Here is a 20,747-nt window from a genome sequence, read left to right on the forward strand (position 1 = left end):
TACCTGGGAGACATGAAACAAGTCTCATACTTCCTACAGGGGTCAGGTAATCTTTTGATTGGGCTGCCCTTATCCAGTTTTACCAAAACCGTTTATCCCCAAAGGAGTGTTCTGGAATGAGGTGATTTATAGGGATGAGATTAAACTATACTCCAGATGGTCAAAGACCAAAATCCGAAGAGAAAAATGGGCAAGGACATGAACAGACATTTCACACAAAAGACCAGCAATGGTGCGAAACGTAAAAGTCTGTTCGTCCTCACTTATAATGGAAATGCACGTTGAAATTACACAGCTGTGGAGAAACAGTGCTCGTAAATTTTCTGGTGGGAATGGGAAAATGATTCAAGCCCTATGGAGTACCAAAATTATATATGCACTTATTCTTACGTCTTGCAATTCCACTTCAAACCCTAACCTTATTCTGAAAATACACCTTCACTTACAGAAGCAACATGTAGGCAACGTTACTTGTTGCAGTGTCATAGCAAAAGTTATGAAATAAATGTCCATTAATAGGGAACTGGTTAGACACCATACATCCATAACATGGAATACAATGCAACCAAAAAAAAAAGAATGAGGATGCCGTTTATGTGTTGCTTTGAAATGCGTCCCAGGCTATGTGGAAAATTGGAAGCATATCCTAGAAACAATAAAAATGGTTACCTATAGAGGGTGGTGGGGAAAGGTGGAGGCGAAAGAAATAAAAGCAAGACTTCTTTGACTTTGAACTTTTGAAGTTTTACATAGCCAAAAAGTACATTGAAAAGGAAACAAAGTAAACCCAAAGTTGATAGCAAATTAAAATAAACTTAACTGTAAGTCACATTGGTAATGCAACTGTCTTGTTACACAGAGAAAGGAATTAATTCCGCAGGGCTTTTGGACATAGTACTCTAAGAGAATTATCTGTGGTGAGATATATTCTAAGGTTGAGAAAGAACTGCAAAGGAATCTTCAGCTTCACTCAGTGGTTTATAATTAATGGTAATTTTGTTGCTGTGGTTTGAAAGTATGTATATTGTAGGATAATACAAATATTTTCATTTTTAATGTACAAGACTTTCAGTGTAAGAGAAAATGTACAAATATCAGATCAAGGAAGTTCAGAAAAAACCTGTAATACATTTAAATTGGATATATCAATTTGAGCATATGATTTAAAAAGTAAATTTACTAGTTCTGTGCACCGAAAGGGCCTAGAAGCACTAGGGTGATGACCAATTGTCCCAGTTTCCCAGGGACTGAGGGGATTTCCCCAGATGCTGCACTTTGTGTTAAAGCTGAAAGTGTCCCAGGCAAACAGGATGGTTGGTCGCCTTACAGTAACAATAAGCACATTTGCCATGCCATGGTTTCTAAATTCCATTTCCACTAAATAGAACCAGAGCTCATTGGAGAATTGGCTGATTCCTGTTCTTGAGCAGGGAACGTGCAAGATGAGTCAGACATTTTGTTGTGCCTGAATATAAAGGTAGTGCTTAGGTTAATAAAGATATGTCAACAGGACTTAGGAGAATAGGCAAAACTAATCTATAGGGGTAGAAGTCAAATCTAGGCTTGGCTAGGAGTGGAAAACAGCAGGAATCGGTTGGAAAGGAACATGGGGGAACTTTTTGGGGTGATGAAAATATTGTAAATCATGATTAGAATGGTGGTTACCCAGTATATACATTTGTCAGTATTCATGAAACCGTACCACTAAAATGAGTGCATTTAATGTAAATTATACCTCATATAACTTTTACCCTCATGTGTGTGTAAATGAACCTCAGTAACATGTGAAGACCAACCCAATGAGAAAAGCAAAGGCTGTTTCTTCAGAGCTTGCTATAGCAAGAGAGTCAACCATCATCACTTGCATTTTGGCAGAGACTCAAAGGCAAGCAGAGGAGTGGGAAGCCTTCACCGTGGAAAAAAGAAGGGCTTCAGGTGTGCCCTGTTGGAGGCTGTTGGCACAGAGGAGCTGGAGATGGCTAGCAAGAAGCAAGGCGTTCTATGCGGTTGGATAGGGCTGCATATTCGGCTTTCTCTCGTTGGTTCTGAGTTGAAAGTGGGGACAAAAATTAGAGAAGCAGTCAGATCTTAAATCAAGTCCTGGCCGTTTTGAGCTGATTGTTATACGTCATTGTTTATCTTCCTGGATTGTTACTTGTGATAGCGATCTGACTTCCTCCAAGTGTGACTTACAGCAGGCTGGATTCTGGGGCTGGTTATCGGAGCTGAGGGGATTGGTTTCCTGGGCATGCTGTTGCAGGTTGTGGGTCAGAATTCTTGTTTCATTTGTGGTCTGGCCATGTCCTTTTGTATATTCAGTCGTCAGAAGTAAATTTTTATTTTTATTTCTTTATTTATTTTGGCCATGCCCCGTGGCATGTGGGATCTTAGTACCACTGGACCGCCCGGGAAGTCCCCAGAAGTAAATTTTTAAAAGACACAGGAACCAGCTTGAAGGGTCTCCCACAGGCCAAATTTAAGGCAAGTTTTAGCATCAAAAAGAAAATGACTACAATTGACTATAAATACTGAATAGATAAAAATGTGTGACTCTATAGTTACACTTGATGAGAGACAAAGGGGGACTGTTTTTCCATCACTGGAAATGGCTATCACACCAGCTTCTTACTCTGAAAATTAGTTATTAAAAGGAAATATAGTGTTTGCCCTGCCTTTTTTAAAAAAGGAAAATTGTGGTTCACTCTGGGTGGTTGAGGAAAAACTCTTCTTTACAATAGGGTGCTAGCAAATAAATATAGAATAAATGATGTAATTAGAAGGTAACTATTATGCAAGTCCTAAAGAAAGAATTGATGCAGGCAAGGATTATTAATGGACTTTAAAAACTTTATGTGGGACTTCCCTGGGGGCACAGTGGTTAAGAATCCACCTGCCAATGCAGGGGACACGGGTTCCAGCCCTGGTCCGGGAAGATCCCACATGCCGCGGGGCAGCTAAGCCCATGCGCCACAACTACTGAGCCTGTGCTCTGGAGCCCGTGAGCCGCAACTACTGAGCCCGCGTTCTAGAGCCCGTGCTCCGCAACAAGAGAAGCCACCGCAATGAGAAGCCCGCGCACCGCAACGAAGAGTAGCCCCCGCTCGCCGCAACTAGAGAAAGCCCGTGCGCAGCTACAAAGACCCAACACAGCCAAAAATAAAAATAAATAAGATAAATAAATAAATATATTTTTAAAATTATTATTTAAAAAAACCCTTACGTGTTGACAGGCCGCCCCTCTGCAAATCATGGCTAATTCCTGGCCATATCTCAGTCAGATGGGGCAGGTGCATTCCCACTTTTCACAGGGGACTGTGCTGTAAAGTTATAGCTCAAGTGCCCGGGTCAGGGCCTGCTGCATCGTCGATGCTCAACGTACCTTTGTTGAATGAATGGAAACTCTGCACGTCATTAAAACGATCTTTTCTCTTGTTAGTTTTGTGGTGTCACTTAAAGTCTAAAGAACAGAAGGGTCCAAATTAATTTGGAAAAAATCAATTTTTAAAATTCTTATGAAGGTGAATAAGAAAATTCTTCTGAAGGTGTATTCATAGAATAAGAATTTGAATCTTGTTTCTCTAAAACCAGTTGAACAATTTCCTCCCACCCCCAGCTTTAATGAAATATAACTGACAAAACTGTAAGATGTTAAAAAAATAATAAAACTTTTAGATGACAGATTGCTGGGAAATGGGAGTATTCATGTGGCACCAAAATATCACTCCACAGGTTATTAATCTAATTGTAAAGGGAACACACTTGTATAGTAGAGCCATCTGGTGGTCACCACCTGCACTGGTCAAATTTAGAATCTGAAATAGTAGGACAACCTCCAATTTACAGAAAATACGGGAGAAAGGGTAGTAGTGCAAATCTAACGATGCTACCAAATTAATTATTCCCCCCAAAACTTTGTGAAACTATAAACAATAAATATTTATTGAGCACCTGAGTTAGGCCTAGCACAGTCCTCCGTGTCAGTATCTGCCGAGGTTCAAGCTACAATTTCAAATGAGATATCAAAGGATGAAGAAAGTTACTTACATGTTTTTGTTTTAAATGGCACATACTGTTGATTTCGATTGATTTAAGTGAATTGGCCACTTCTCTCCCATCACCTGCTACTTAGCCTACAACCTGTATTCCTACTACTTTGATTTAGGAGCCACCTAATAAAATGTTAATAGGGAGACCAGAGGAACAAAAGAAAAAAGGTATTTGCAGTAAGTCTAGCTTTTGTCCTTGGCACCCAAGAAGTCTAGGGAGCCTGGAGATGGACAGAATTGGTGCTTGGAGAAGTAGCAGTGATTCACAGCCACTCTCCTGAGCTTAGAGCTGGTGTGATCATGACCCTGAGCATATCATGCTCTTCCGTGAGTCAGTACCTTTGCTCCATCCTTTCTTTCTGTCTGCAGTGCTCTTTCCAGTCTTCCTTACCAGATTATCTGCCATTCCTCACTAGCAATAGCTTTAGAGACATTATTTGTTTAGCTTATTGTGTGTTCAGATGTAGAGATTTGTGGTTTTACAGATACGGGAGCTAAACCAAGGTTTGTAGACTGATTTTCTAAGCTGGTGGGTTCTACATTGACTTTCTTACAAAGTTTTTCTGTGAACAGCAATGCAATATGCCAACCCAATCTACCTAATCTTTCAGACTTAGTTAATACTTACATTTTGTAATCACCATTAAAGCTGATAGTGTTCAGGGGCTTCTCTGGTGGTGCAGTGGTTGGGAATCCGCCTGCCAATGCAGGGGACACGGGTTCAAGCCCTGGACCAGGAAGATCCCACATGCCACAGAGCAGCTGGGCCCGTGCCCCACAACTACTGAGCACGTGTGCCACAACTACTGAGCCCATGTGCCACAACTACTGAAGCCCATGCACCTAGAGCCCATGCTCCGCAACAAAAGCCACCGCAATGAGAAGCCTGCGCACTGTATCGAAGAGTAGCCCCCGCTCGCCGCAACTAGAGAAAGCCTGCACACAGCAGCAAAGACCCAACACAGCCAAAAATAAAAATAAATAAGATAAATAAATTTACTAAAAAAAAAGCTAATGGTGATTACTCTTCTTTGTCTTTGGAGACCACAAAGAACTCCACAGGTACTCTAAAAAATTATATATGATTAGATTTCTATCATAATTTTTACTAGTACTATTTTTTATATATTTAAAAAAATTTTATGTATTTATTTTTTATTTATTATAATCAATTTATTTATTTTTGGCTGTGTTGGGTCTTTGTTGCTGTGTGCGGGCTTTCTCTAGTTGCAGCAAGCGGGGGTTACTCTTCGATACAGTGCGCAGGCTTCTCATTGTGGTGGCTTTTGCTGTGGAGCACGGGCTCTAGGTGTGCGGGCATCAGTAGTTGCAGCACGTGGGCTCAGTAGTTGTGGTGCACGGGCTTAGTTGTACCGTGGCACGTGGGACCAGGGATTGAACCCGTGTCCCCTGCATTGGCAGGTGGATTCTTAACCACTGTGCCACCAGGGAAGTCCCACTAGTACTATTTTTAAAATGCTGTTTCATTGTACCTATCCCTTTGAATATAAGGCTGAACACTTTTCCAGGCTTTGCTTCCTTGTATTGTTTTGAATCAATATATTTGTCATATACCCAAGAGATATTCACTAGATACCTGCCATTATTGTATTAAGTACAGTCTTCAAAGAGATTTTATCTCCCAAATAGTAGCTATATATTTGGGTTTCAATCATTCTGAATCCTTGGTGGGAGCAGGGAGCAGAGATACTAGAGGTGTGGGGAATTCAGACTCACCTGTTCTTGGAAACAGGCTTGTCCAGTTACTAGGAAGTCCTTTCACTAGGAAAAATAAAGGTGACCCTTGGAGATAATTTCCCTGTCTTGATCTCCATTCATTGTAAATAACAGTGCTTTCTGAGAAGGATTCAGTGTGCCAGCATGACTAAGCAACGCCATCCTCCTTCCACCTTCCACCAGGGTACCATGGCACCACTGCTGGGAGCCATGTTCTTGCTCTTGGTCCCCTCACTGTGTTTGAGTCATCAGCCCATGAGATGAATTATGGATGCTATGAGCCAATGTTTCTCAGTAGGAATGCTATTGGTATTTTGAGTAAGACAAATCTTTGTGTGTGTGTAAAAGTGTACTGTGCATCTTAGGACATTTAACATCCCTAGACTAACTCACTAAATGCCAGTAGCACCTTTCTTTTTGTGTGACAACCAAAAGTGCCCCCTCTATATGTCCAGTCCCTCTGGGGGGGCAGGATGCCCCTGCTGAGAACCCTGGTCAATTGTGGGCATCGTGGTCTTTACCAAATAGTGGCGCCCAGTCTTCCTGCAGGCAGAATTGGCCAGTTGACCAGTTCTGGCCAGGACCAGCGGCTATCTCCTGGGGCTTCTGAGAAAGAGTTTCCTCCATGACAAGAGAGATGTGCATGAGGAGAAGGTGCTTTTTTCCCCCTCCCTTCTTGTCTCTTAACTGGCTGGGAGGGGCTGTGACGCTTGTATGTGTAGAAACCATCTTATGACCGTGACGTACCAGGTGGGAAAACAGAAGCCAGCCTGCTAAGAAGGCAGAGTAGAGGGTGGAAAGTCCCTGGGTCCTGGATGACATTGGTAAGCTTCCAAACCAACCCAGGGACTGCCAGCTGTTGGGCTTTTTATGAAGTAAAATAGGAATGTCCTTATATTTGAAACCACTGTCCATCAGGATTCCTGTTACCCATTGCCAAACACATCCTGACTTACACAGAGAAAAAGCATATTTACATGATAAACAAGTTAAAGAAAATGGAAAATTACCAACAAAGCTAGGTTTTTCTAAGGAATATATATATATATATATATGTATAAAATAAAGGAATTTACCTGCAGAGAGTTGACTGTTCAAAGTCTTAAGATATGAATTGCGTTTCCTTTACTGAACCCACGCATCAAAATAATTATCCTTCCTGCAACATTTTGCTTTATTGTTGTTTTGACATTACTTTATGACTACAGCCCTCATTGTTCAGCAGTGCGATAAAGCAGACATTTCAATTCCATCATTCACTTCCAGAAAATCAGACTTTACAAGACACAGACCTAGGTACATTAAAAATATAAGGAGCTTGGAGAACCTTATATTCAGAACTTTTCAAAATACTATTCTGTTTGCTCTGATGCTCACAAACTGTGTTTAACCTATGGGAGCAACAGGTAAATTCTGTTGGGTCGAACACTCAGTGAAACCTCTTCTAATTTTTAGAAAGGAAAGCTCTATATTCCCCACCAATTAAAGACCTACTAGCTCAGGAGACAGTCCATCTGGAAACCATATGCCCGATTCCCCAAGACAAACTGCAGATCTGTGCTTCTGCCAGAGAAGTGCACTGGACTCTGGGCAGTTGTTCTAATACTGACCATGCTGACCACCTGCTACAGATGTCTGTTAGGAACAATTGCAGACTTATCTTCATTGCTCTTTCCTGCCTTTATTAACCTCCTAACTATTTTCCTCTATCCCACTCATCTGTGTCTGGTGCTGCCAGCCAAGTCCAGGCCTTCATCTTTTGTCCTAGTTGGTTCCCTGCCGCCCATCAAAACCATCTTGCACACAGGAAGCAAGCCCTTTTCTAATGTAACTGAGCAAGGGCTCGTGTGGCCGCAGTGCAGAAAGCCCAACTCTGATAGTGGGTGTTTGCAGCAAAGTAAGGGCTTATTTGCAGGGTATCAGGCAAGGGAGTGGGAGACAAGCCTCAGGTCCACTCTGTCTTGGACTTTGAGTTAGGGATGTTTTAAAGGGGAAGAACAAAGAAACTGGGATTAATCATCGTTTTGTGACATTTCTGACGAGACGTGACCGGGCGCATTCAGGGTGGTATGGCTGTAGACTTGTGACGTTTCCTAATCGTGGTTTTAGGAGCCAGGATGTCTGCGCTTTACCATTCCCTGGCCAGGTGGTCCGTGGCTCCGGGGTCTGTGAGCTCATCTTGCCCCAGAGAAACAACCCGAGTTTGTACGTTGATGATAAGATCTACTACAACTTTAGTACATTAACGACGTTATTGATACAGCAATCTCAGGCATCTGACTCTGGTTGGTTAGTGTTCAGTTAGCGCAGGATGGAGATTGGAGGAGACAAGAAAGGAATTGAGGTCAGAGGAGACAAGCAAGGCAATAAAGTTTGGGATAGAGAGATTAATCATGAACTCAGCAGGGGAACGCAGTTTTAGGGAGACTCGGTTTCACTAATACAATTCCGGGAGAGTTCCACCTCTGGAGAAATGGAGTAGACAGACTTTTCCATGTTACTCTGTCTAAGCACAACTTAATATCCCAGACATTACATGTGAAACAACCACAACCAAGCACATTGGCTGGGGACCTCAGGACCCTGGGCTTTGTTTTTGCTTCATAAACCCCAGAAGCAGGCAATCTGGGAAAAACAACAGGTACAGACAAAACATGCTGCCCCAACAAAAGCCTGCTCCCTATAACCAAAGGACCAGGGAAGGGGCAGCCCAGCAAGACAGAACCTTCAGACAGCAGCCACTGTCTCCACCATTTACTCCTGCAAAGGCTTCTGATCTAAACCCCAGTGAGCCTGGATGTGATTAATTGGAGAAGACACCAGGGCTGGATTACCCCACAACCTTGGCACTGGAATCAGAGTCATTTGGTACAACTTTTCAACAAATTGCAAAAGAGGAAGTGCTTTATAGTACTCTGGGAAAGAGCACCACCTAGTGATGAACCAAAAGCAAAAAATGTAAACGTAAATACTGTGCTTCCAAGCCCTCGGTCAAAGCCAAGTCAATGTGGGTTGTTAAATCACTAACCAAGCCCAACCTGGGGAGGCAGGCGGGGGTGTGCAGTCAGGAGAAGGGACTGATGAAGCCCAGATGGAATGTGCTAGAATGTTCCAGTTCAAAGCTGGGCTCGTCCCTCTTGGGATGGGAAAAGTCTGTATGAGATGTGTCACCCAGTGGGGGGCTCAGGGAAATCCAAGGTCTGGCTGGGTTTCCGGAGAGGAAAAAAAATACGGGGGAAAGTATAGGCAGAAAGAGAGGTGGGAAACTATGGCCAACATTTTGCTGGATGTTTCCATACATTGTTTCATTAGTCCTCACAACCAGACATCTAGAGGAGTAAGGGCTTGTATTTGTCCCGTTTGACAGATGGGACAGCTGAGGCACAGAGATTCAATAACAGCACAGATAAGAAGGGGTAATCAACTCGGATGAAGTTAAGCTGATTTCAGAGTCCACTCAAATGTACACAACAGGCTTCCCTTAGGGACATATGCAAAAATAGAAACCTTTAGCAAAATAATGGCCCAACTACGGCGAAGCGTGTGACCTAGAGTATGTTTAATTTCATCAGACTGATATTTAGATAAAATGTCCTCTATTTGGGACATCCTTATTTTCTGCCCGCAGACCCTTGAACTGAATAATAAGTCTCCCTCTCAGCAGAAGAAACCTTAGATACAGAGGAAGGGGATTTTGTTTTTGTTCCTGGGAAATAAATGCTGAATATAGCCAAACAATCCAATAAGTTTGAGTAGTGCTTCTGCCCCAGACAGAGGAATAGCCAAACGGTAATGAGGGCAGGTTTGGGTAGGAGGCAAGGTAAGAGGGGCTGCAGTGTCCCCAGAGTCTTTCCTAATAAGGAAAACCAGGCTGTCCAAGGCCATGTCCAGAAGGCATGGAAAAGTTAGATGTGTCTAGGCAAACAAGTGTTTTCAGAGGCCCATCCTGGGAGCAGGGCTCCGCAGTGATGCAGGACTGAGGGGGAGCCATGTGGCGGTACCTGCTAGTTACATCCCCAGTAAGACCCCAGGCAGAAGCCCCGATGCAGAGAAGGGGACCAAGCTGCTAGAAGAAGGGACAGGTGAGGGCCAGGAAGTGTTTGCAGGCCTCAGACATTGGAAAAAGGGAATGAGTAATACATACAGGATCAAAGCCAGCAGACACATGTGCTTTTCCTGGATAGGAATCTTACCAGAAGGCATTAAAAAGAGGTAAGTATTTAATAAGTTTTTAAAGGATAAACCACGGTATGGCATTGACCAGGGTATTTTTCTAAGCTCCACTATGTACTTGGCTTAAGCCTTGGCCTTTGGAAAACTGGAGTCAAGTGCTATCTTCACTGTCATTTGGGCCATCCCTGACCTCGTGCTGGAGAAGTGATTGTGTAACAGCTTAGGTTACCACCATATTCAACTGGGGTAATGACGTCAGCCATATAATCAAGGCGTGTTGTTCAGATTAATTTGAAACTCTAGAGAGTTCCTAGATGTAGCATGGGGTGACAATCTTCCTATGTTCTGTGCTCACTGAAATTCTATCAGTTAGTTGTATAAATGCATGTTCATTATACAAGAACTTTAAAGGAGCTAAATACACCTCCCTTATTAAATATCATTATTTAAATTCTTATAAACATTTATTGACTCAAAAGAATACAACAGTCTTCCTAAAGTTACCCACTTAATATTTAATATTCTTACAACTTTCAACCTATCTTCAAATGTATTTAACCTTTTAAAAGTTCGTAATAATTATCTTTGTACATAAGATGCATGATTATAATTAACTTTCACAATCACCATTAAATATTATGGTATTTAACCCTTGCAATAATAAGTACACAGTTATACTTCAGTTGACAGTGACAGTTGTCATGAGGTATAGCAATGACCTCATTGGTAATCTAGCAGCTGACATGCTGAGAAATTATTATAATATCAAGTATTTAAAATTACTTTAAATTTAAATTTGAACAACTACTGAATGTTTTAATAAGAGAATAGTTTTATTTATTTTGAATAAAACTTCAGATTTATTCTTTTTTTTTTAAAGGAATTCCTTTATTTTTATTATTTATTTATTTATTTTTGGCTGTGTTGGGTCTTCATTTCTGTGCAAGGGCTTTCTCTAGTTGCGGCAAGCAGGGGCCACCCCTCATCGCGGTGCGCGGGCCTCTCACTATCGCGGCCTCTCCTGTTGCGGAGCACAAGCTCCAGACCCGCAGGCTCAGCAGCTGTGGCTCACGGGCCCAGCCGCTCCACGGCACGTGGGATCCTCCCAGACCAGGGCTCGAACCCGTGTCCCCTGCATTGGCAGGCAGACTCCCAACCACTGCGCCAACAGGGAAGCCCCAGATTTATTCTTGAATTTCAAAGGTTCCTTCTGTGATGGTGCTATTTGTTGTTGACCGAGCATTGATCGTAACAATTGGCTATTAGGCATTCAACTCAAGTGTGCATTGATTGCATATCTAAAGTCTTTAGAAAGTGACTAATAGAATTATCATCATATTTCTTGGTATCCTGTGAATATTGACATCTTAACACTTATTACAATTACCAGTTAGAGAATGCTTAATATATGTATTTGTGTGTGTGACAGACACCTGTTAAATACCCACCAAGCCCATTTCCTCCTCTTCCTTGTCACGGAGGTCAGCTACGTGGCCCTGCTTCTCTTACAGTCAGATGTGGCGTGTGGCTGAGCAGAGAATGGTATGTGGGCAGAGGGGATGTATGGGACTTCCAGGCTGGGCCCATTACAACCTTCCTCATGCTCTTTCCCATCTGCCCGCTGATGGAGAGGAAGGCAGGAACATGCACACTGGACTGTGTAATGGAAACCCTGGAGAAGTGGGAGTTTGTCTGTCAGAACAGCTAGTGCTACCCTTACTAATAGTCTTCTAAAGGAATTTCAAGAAATGTTTGAAAACAACTCAGGAAGCCATTAAATGTCTAGAAGAATCTAAGTTATAACTTCGCATACTCCTTTATAAATTTAAAGGTCACATTTGGGCTGATTGGGGATGGGTACTCTTAGGCAAGATGCTGGCATGAGCAAAGTTTCTCCTCTAAAATTGCACCAAAATGACTCATGGGACACACTCATGGGGAAAAAAATCCAGATTAGTGCTGGAAATCTGAAGGCCACTCAAAGGCCAGAAATACGGGAGGATTTCTGGTAGATGTAGCATTGATGTGTTACCATCACATTGAGTAACAATGACTCATAGTATGTGGTCATAAAGTGACTTTCTTTTTGTCCCCAATTGTGTCATTATATTGGCCTGGTGGACTTGCTTTTTTCCTTGCCCCTGGACCAAAGTGCTGGCCCCATGACCACTTTAAAAAAAATTCTTAGGTAATAAAAAGTCATAAAATCACTTAAAGTCAGAACATAGGCACTACTGTAAATGGCCAGTCCTGTGTCATAAAACTCTGATTTAAAGTTGGGACTTTGCCTCCTTCAGCACAAGCCTGTAGGAAGCCAGCAGCCCGCAGTGAAAGAAAGAGGTGGGAAGCTGGTGGGTGTTAAGTTTCCCTCCTTGTTCTTGCGCTTCTCCCCTTCTAGCAAGCGCATTGTGGCTTCAGACTTCTCCAGAGATCGAGCTGCAGGAATGTGGAGGTTCTGGTACTGTTCGTGGTGGTGGAGTGGGGGGATTCGTGTGTGGGGGGGTCTTCCCTGACTACCACTGTCTTGCCTGGCAGTTGTTTAAAGTGGACTCTTTCTCTCCTGGTTTTGGAGACCATCCTGATGCTGAGGATTTCTCACTTGGAGTTCAGTCTGAAAACTGAGGGACTGCATCGTGATCCAGGGAAACAAGAAAAGAAACCCAAATCTCTGCCTTGGACTTGAAAAGTTTAGGCTGAATCTAAAAGAAAACCAGGCCAATGGAAACTCAAATTTTAACAAAATGGACATTACGTCCCAAAGACCAGACCTTTAAACACAACTTCCAAAGTGCGGTCACAGAGACATTTGTTCTTCATTTAGCACTAATAGATGAAAGTCTTCTTCCGTGTGATCGAAAAAGTTGGAGTCACACAGACATAGAAAAAAAACTTATGGTTACTAAAGGGAATGTGTGGGGAGGATAAATTAGGAGTTCTGGATTAACAGATACACACTACTATATATAAAATAGATAAACAACAAGGACCTATTGTATAGCACAGGAAACTATACTCAATATCTTGTAATAACCTATAATGGAAAAGAATCTGAAAAAGATATATTTGTGTATGTATATATATATATTTTTTCATATGTAACTGAATCACTTTGCTGTATACCTGAAACAAACACAATATTGTAAATCAGTTATACTTCTAGGGACCTCCCTGGTGGTCCAGTGGTTAAGAATCCGCCTTCCAGTTCAGGGGATGCACGTTCGATCCCTGTTTGGGGAACTAAGATCCCACATGCCACGGGGCAACTAAGCCTGTGTGCCGCAACTACCGAGCCCGTGCGCTCTGGAGCCCACGCGCCACAACTAGAGAGAAGCCTGCATGCTGCAATGAATATCCCGTGTCCCGCAACTAAGACCCGACGCAGCCAAATAAATTAATTAATTAAAAAAAAAGTTGGAGTCAATAAAATGTCACACAATTACCTTAAACAATGCATTTTATTTATTATTATTCTATTTATTTATTTTTGGCTGTGTTGGGTCTTTGTTGCTGTGTGTGGGCTTTCTCTAGTTACGGCGAGCGGGGGCTACTCTTCCTTGTGGTGCGCAGGCTTCTCATTGCGGTGGCTTCTCTTGTTGCGGAGCACGGGCTCTAGGCACGTGGGCTCAGTAGTTGTGGCTCCCGGGCTCTCGAGCACAGGCTCAGTAGCTGTGGCGCATGGGCTTAGTTGCTCCCAGGCATGTAGGATCTTCCCGGACCAGGGCTCGAACCTGTGTCCCCTGCATTGGCAGGCGGATTCTCAACCACTGCGCCACCAGGGAAGTCCCAACAATGCATTTTAATTTAAACAAGCAAATGCATATTCATTCAGTACTTTTCGAATGAAGAGACAGAATTGATGCATGGCCTGTGATTTCCATTTTCAGTTCTCTGAAGTGGAGTGGGAACTTAGGCACCTAAACAGCAATCTGTTCCTTTAACTGTTTCATGATTTTCCCAATGTTGTATACTTGTTTTGCCCACATCTAAGTGAACAGCGATTATTTTTAGTGGCTCACCTTTATTATCTTCTCAAAGCATTCAATTTAGTTTTCATTAAAATAACTTCCTTTCTTTTCACACTCATATTTTATCAGTTTACAGAGTACTTAATTAAATTACATAATTTCAATAACTAGTAAATAAGACTAGACGTGAATCTGTTTTGGGAGCAAATACACCTGACTCTTGGTAAGGTGACTCAAACTGTTGGGGGCAGTGGTGAATGCTCTGGCCCTGATCATTCGTGGGCCATGGGCATCTGTCCGAATGCTCTACAGAGGAACAGGAGAATGTCTGTTAATCTGGAAAGTTGTTGAAATGGACTGTCTATTAAAAAGCTTCTACTATATTTATTCTGCCTGAACCAGCATGGTATAGTGGAAAAACCGTGGATCTTGCGGTCAGACAGACCTAGGTTTAAATCTTGTATTTCTAGCTCAGTGACTTTGGGAAAATTACTTAATGTCTCTGAATCTCCATTTCTTTATTTGTAACAATTGGTAAACTGTTCATGAGAGTTAAACAAAATCAATTAGGGGGATTCCCTAGTGGCGCAGTGGTTAAGACTCCGCCTGCCAATTCTGGGGGCACGGGTTCGATCCCTGGTCGGGGAAGTAAGATCCCACATGCCACCTGGTGTGGCAAAAAAAAAAACCCGTAAACAAAACCAGTTAGTAAAGATTCTGGTATGTAGGTGCTCAGTAAACAATAGCTATTGTTGTTATTATTAATTTATTATTATTATTATGTGTGGTGGTTTTCCTGTTGGTTTTCGCCTAATTGGAAATTTGGTTTTGTTGTGCCGGTTAGATGTCTTACATTTCATCCCTAGCTGGGCTGGCCTCACTGCGGAATGAGTCTAATTCCTGGGTCCTCAGCCAGCTGGCACTGTCGTCCTCCTCTGGACTTCCATGACTCAGCCACTGTGACTGACTATGTGGAGACTGCAGGCAGCGGGGGAGAAAGACTCTCACCGTCTTCCTGTCCCGCGTGCCAGTACGTCAGAAGGACCCCCGCTGGCAAATGTTGCTGTACCACTGACTGCCCGTGAGCCCCCCGAGGATATGCTGTGTGGAGTGGATGGAATAGTCTGGCTTCTGGACACACAAGTCCAACTAGTGGGATTAACTGTTTTTTTGGTCTGGAAAGACCTAATGGGTCCACCCCTAATGGCACTCAACATAGCATGGGGTGACAGATCTGTACTGTGACTGCTGACCCCTGGCTAGGCCACCAGAATGTTTCTTTTATTTACTTGTTTATTTTCTTGGCTGTGCCATGCAGCAGAATGTTTCTTTTGAAGCCAGGCCTTCCCCTCCCTATGGAGGTGGCTCTGGGTTTGGGAAAACCAGGGGTGGCCTTACCTTCCTTATAACTGGACAGGATACTGCTGCCATTGACTCCCTTTCCATTGACCCAGTAAGCGCTTGGCTCCAAAATTTGCCCACATCCTGGCAAATGACTGTTCTGAGCATACTAGGTATCTTACCCTTGATACTCCTTGGCTGCTGCTGTCTGTATTGTATTGTGGTATCTGGTTGCAGTGTCCCCTACATACCTGACCCCAGGGATGTCGCGGAAGGGGAGTGGACCAAGATCATAAGGGCCGTGCAGGGTACGTAGGGGTGGAGCGTGTGGCCAGGCCACTCAGGATGGCTGTTCTCTTGCTCTCGTCCATCCCCTGCTCGACCAGGGCCTGCTTCACCTACACCTACTCACATGACTGACCTTCCTACTACTAGCCCCAGGCCCCAGCTGGTGATTATTCTTATCAAAGGGGTGGTGAGGGGCTTGCCCCTCTGCTGGTTTCCCTGGTAACTAATGAGCCCACCTGAAGTCAGTTCCCCTATAACTGGTAATCTCCCCTTCCTCCTGGGAGTGAAGGCTGCCTCCATGTCCTGCCGAACACCGTGGGGTGTTGCTCCAGGACCTTGCTTCCCTCCCCCTTCCATTAAACCATTGATGTCAAGAAAGAAAGAAAGAGAGAGGGAGGGAGGGGGAGAGAGAGAGAGAAAGGAAGGAAAGAAGGAGAAAGAAAGGAAAGAAAGAACGAAAGGGAAAGAGAAAGAAAATCTGGTTCACTGTCCTGTTTTCCCACTTTGCCCAATGCCCCAATGTTTTGCTCACAGCTGCTCAAATAATGCCTCCCAAAGGACATTAGTAATTTTTCACAACTGTCTTTACCCTGTTGATTGAGAAGCTTGTGGGTGATGGTGTATGTTTTTCTTTTTTTGCAGGTACACACATTCTTTCCCAGATTGTTGTCATCATTCAGCCTAACTTTGCTCCAATTTATAGGTTTTCTCCAACTATGTTTTCCTTAGTAACAGTTACTAAAAACTTCTTTAATCTCCCTTAGAAGTTATTTGTCTTGCTACTAATTGTAAGCTCATCAGACCAAGCTTCAGGCCAGGACTGTATTGAGGCTGAGAAGACTTGAACACGGAAGGGCTGGGGTAGCACCCCATGCAACGGGCCAGCTGTGCCCAGTGCATCACCCACCTGGCGCCTGGACCTCTCTGATCTCCTTCTGAGTCCTTCTTGGTCCCTCATTCTATTCCTCAACCTTGCTTTCTGTGATCTGGCATCTCTTTGCCGACTAACTCACTTGGTTTGACGTTTTTGTTAGTAGTTTTACCTCTAGGACAGTGGTTCTCAACTGGGATGACTTGGCACCCAAGAAACATTTGGCCACGCTTGAGGCATTTTTGTTGTCACTAGTGGAGGGGGGTGAGGGCTACCGGCATCTAGTGTGGAGTGGCCGGGCGGCAGGTGAATAGCCTACAATACGCAGGACAGCCCTCACAGCGGGAGAGTTACCTGGTCCAAAGTGTCAGCAGCGCTGAGGTTGAGGTTGAACCCCCTGCTCTCTAGGTTCTGGCCTTTGACCCCAGTCTCCAGTCTGTGAGTGGCCTCAGGCCTTCCTGTCAGCACCCCCAGACACCACTGTCCTTCCTGGGTGACAGGCTCCGCAGGACTGACAGAGCTCCCGAGGGTGAGGACGATGGCTCGTCCCACAGCCGAGCTCGTAGCAGGCTTAGCGCCCAGAGGGCAGTCCAGGCAGGGTTGTTTGGTGAGCAGCAGTAGAACATGGATTTGAAAGCACTGATTGAAATCCATTCTCAGCTGCCCTCCGGCTCAGTTCATAGCGGCAGCTGCTACTGAAAGCAAGATTATGAAATCCCCGAAGCCTGGACCAGAGGTGGAAAGGCTCTTGTTCTGGGCGGGCTGGGCAGATTTGGCAGCTTTTCCCACCAGGAAATACAGAAGAGGGACTGAGGAGAAATAAGAGCTGCCTCGGGCTTTGACAGAGTGTTGGGCTTGACCCTTCCCGGTTTTGCTCCCCCCTCACGCCCTTGGAGAAAGGGGGTCAGGGGGTGTATGCAGCTTGTTCATTGAGGGTGAACTTGGACACCAGAGCCCACTTTTCTTTCTTTCTTTTTTGGCCATGCCGCTTGGCATGTGGAATCTTAGTTCCCCGACCAGCAATTGAACCGTGCCCCCTGCAGTGGAAGCCTGGAGTCCTAACCACTGGACCGTCAGGGAAGTCCTCAGAGCCCACTCTTCGTCACCACGTTTCTGAAGGTGTGGGCACCAGCTGGTCTTAAAGGGAGCGTGGTGAGGAAGCATGAACCAGACCGCCCTGGGCGCTGCACGACTGGTCAAGGGAGCATTCACCCGGAACAGGGGCCGGGGGCCAAACAGAGGCATGGTCCAGCCCGGGCAGGGGCAGGGGGTCTGTGGCAGAGAGCCAATCGGGGTGAGGCTGAAACAGACATGTCTCCTTTTACAAAAACTCGCCGTATGTGGGGACCGTTAAAATGGAGTTGAGTCAGGCCAAGAGAGATCGCACTTCTTCTCCCTCGGCCCCTTGTGGCTGGAGCTGGCGTCGCTAGGACCTGGGGCCAGATGACACCTAGGTGGGAGCCCGCTGAGAAGGGCCATCCCTCCGGAGTGCAGACTCCCCTTCCTCCCCCTGCAGGTGGGTGCAGCCAGCCTCTGAAGGAGAGGGGAGGGCCAGCGGGAGTCCCAGGTGGGAAGGAGACCCTGTGATTGCCATGATAAACTCCACAGTGGCTGACATTTTGATAACCAGATTGCTGTACAGAAACTACTGACCTGCTGTATTAGTTTGCTTGGGTTGCCATAGCAAAACACCACAGACCGGGTGGCTTAAACAACAGAGATTTATTTCCTCACAATTCTGGAGGCTGGGAGTCTGAGATCAAGGTGTTGGCAGAGTTGGTTTCTTCTCAGGTCTCTCGCCTTGGCTTGTAGATGGCCTCCTGCTTGCTGTGTCTTCACGTGGCCTGTGTGTGTCTGTGTCCTTATCCCCTTTTTGTAAGGACACCAGTCACACTAGTTTAGGGCTCACGCCAGTGCTCTCATTTTACCTTAACTACCTTTTTAAAGGCTCTGTCTCCATAAGTTTGTTTTCTAAGCCTGTGAGTCTGTTTCTGTTTTGTAAGTTCATTTGTATCATTTTTTTTAGATTCCACATATAAGTGATATCATATGATATTTGTCTTTCTCTGTCTGACTTACTTCACTTAGTATGGTGGGGCAGGGAGGGATAGACTGGGAGTTTGGGGTTAACATAAACACACTACTATATATAAAATAGATAACCGACAAGGACCTACTGTGTAGCACAGGGAACTCTACTCGATACTCTGTAATAACCTATATGGGAAAAGAATCTGAAAAAGAATGGATAAATGTATATGTATAACTGAATCACTTTGCTGTACACGTGAAAGTAACACAACATTGTACATCAACTATACTCCAGTATAAAATAAAAATTAAATTAAAAATAAATTTAAAAAAATAAAAAAGTGCCTGATACAGAAAAAAAGGCTGTCTCCAAATATGGCCACATTCTAAGGTACTGGAGGTTAGGACTTCAACACATGAATATGGGGGGGACACAATACAGCCCATGATAACTGAATTAAGTTCTAAACTGGTCTGGGATACAACTAAGATATCTGCTCAAGGGGGACCGGAGTGTTCGGGGCGCATGTGGAGAGCAGGAGATCTGCTGGTCTGTGCGTCACTGAGGGGCTACTCTTCAAACGCAATAAAAGAGTAACTGATCAGCCTTCTTTCATAATCAGCCAGAGCACCTTATACCAACGAAAAGCTGACTAGTTCCTTAAACTAAATTAATACTCTTAAGGTTAAAAATACCTATAGGCTTATTGTACATGATTTTATCCAATTACCCACCAAAGGGCCAGTGCAGATGTAAGCCAGCAGCAGAGTAAGGTGATGCAGGCCAGGATGGGGAGAGTGCTGGGACAGGCCTGAGATGGGACCCAGTGTCCATACTGTTCTCCGTGGACCAAGTTCTGGCATGAACCTCCGTGGTATGTGAGGCCATGCATCCTGCACACCTCCTCTGGTCCCTCAGAGTGGACCTCAGGGTGGGGATGCAGCCCCTGGCATATGCTGGCCAGAAGACGTAGCTGGCCTGAGCTCCTTACGCTTGGTCATTGCCCTCAGTGGTTGGTGTCAATTCATCTTGGGTAGCTCTTGAGAGTTAGTCTTAGAACTGTGCCCATGAATTCAACCTCACTCCATGATCAATCCTGGGCTATTAATCGGAATTCTGTGGTATAATGACTAACAAATCTCCCCACCCCTTACACAGAATGCATTGCCCATGTTGTGTTTTACCTGGTGTGATGGTTAATTTAAGGTGTCAACTTGGAGGATGTTTTGGATGAGATTAACATTTAAGTCAGTCAATTTCTGGGTAAAGTAGATTGTCCTCTCAAATGTGGGTGGGCCTCATCCAATCAGTTGAAGGCCTAAATAGAACAAAAACTGACCTCCCTCAAGCGAGAGGGATTCTCCATCAGATTGCCTTCACACTGGCTGCACCACTGGCTCTCCTGAGTCTCCAGCCTGCCGGGCCTCACTACAGATTTTGGACGTGCCAGCCTCCATAATTGCATGAGCCAATTCCTTATGATACATCTTTCTCTTGATATATATACACCCAACCTAGTCGTTCTGTTTCTCTGGAGAACCCTGACTGACATGCCTGGAGTGGTGACGATGGTGGGTTGTTCATTCCCCTAAAGGGGCAGACGTTGCCTCGTTTTTATGGAGGGATCTTATGGAGGCATTTCCTGGACTCTAAATATGAGACCATCTTTCTTTTCACCCTTCCTCCATTCTGTTCTGGTTTCTCAGGTTCATGGCTTGCCAGTCTAATTCTCTCCATAGACGAGGGTGGGAAAGTCAGTCAGGTGGGATGGTGCCAAGGGAAGCTCCAGGAAGCAGGGTCTTCCCTGAGGCTAAGAAGCAAATGTGATTGAAGGGGCAAATGACCCAAGGGAGAACAGAGGACCAGTTCAAGCCTCAGGGCCAAGAGCTAGGACCTGAATCATTTGCAAGAGATGAGGCCGGAGATCAATCAGGAGTTGAGAAGACAGGAATAAGCTGGGAAACAGCATAGGAGGGGGAAGTTTCAAACACTGAGCTGCAAACAAGACAGGGTTGAGTTCAACTTTATTGGGTGCAAGGGATGTGGCAGAGGGTGTGGCAGCTGTTTAAAGGCACAGTGATGTCAGGGTTAATAGAGCAGTCCATTCGAAGCCCAGCTCTACTACCTACTGGCTCTGTGTGTGACCTTGGTCAAGTCACTATCTTTGTGCAAAAGAGGAATAATGAGCCACTCTACAGAGATGCTGTGTGAATTAAGAGATGATGTGGAGCATTAGAGCCGGTACCCAGCACACACTGAGGATCTACTCAGTTACGGCAGTTCCCTTCGCCCTT

At 44.5% G+C, this 20,747-nt stretch overlaps 1 protein-coding gene across 1 annotated transcript in view; it reads left to right on the forward strand.

The window, feature by feature from the left end:
• Window positions 1–20,747, forward strand: part of SOD2 (superoxide dismutase 2) — a 35,576-nt gene that overhangs the window by 653 nt on the left and 14,176 nt on the right. The window lies entirely within an intron of this gene.

This window comes from Eschrichtius robustus, chromosome 9 (genome assembly GCF_028021215.1).
Source record: "Eschrichtius robustus isolate mEscRob2 chromosome 9, mEscRob2.pri, whole genome shotgun sequence".
Taxonomy (NCBI): Eukaryota; Metazoa; Chordata; class Mammalia; order Artiodactyla; family Eschrichtiidae; genus Eschrichtius; species Eschrichtius robustus.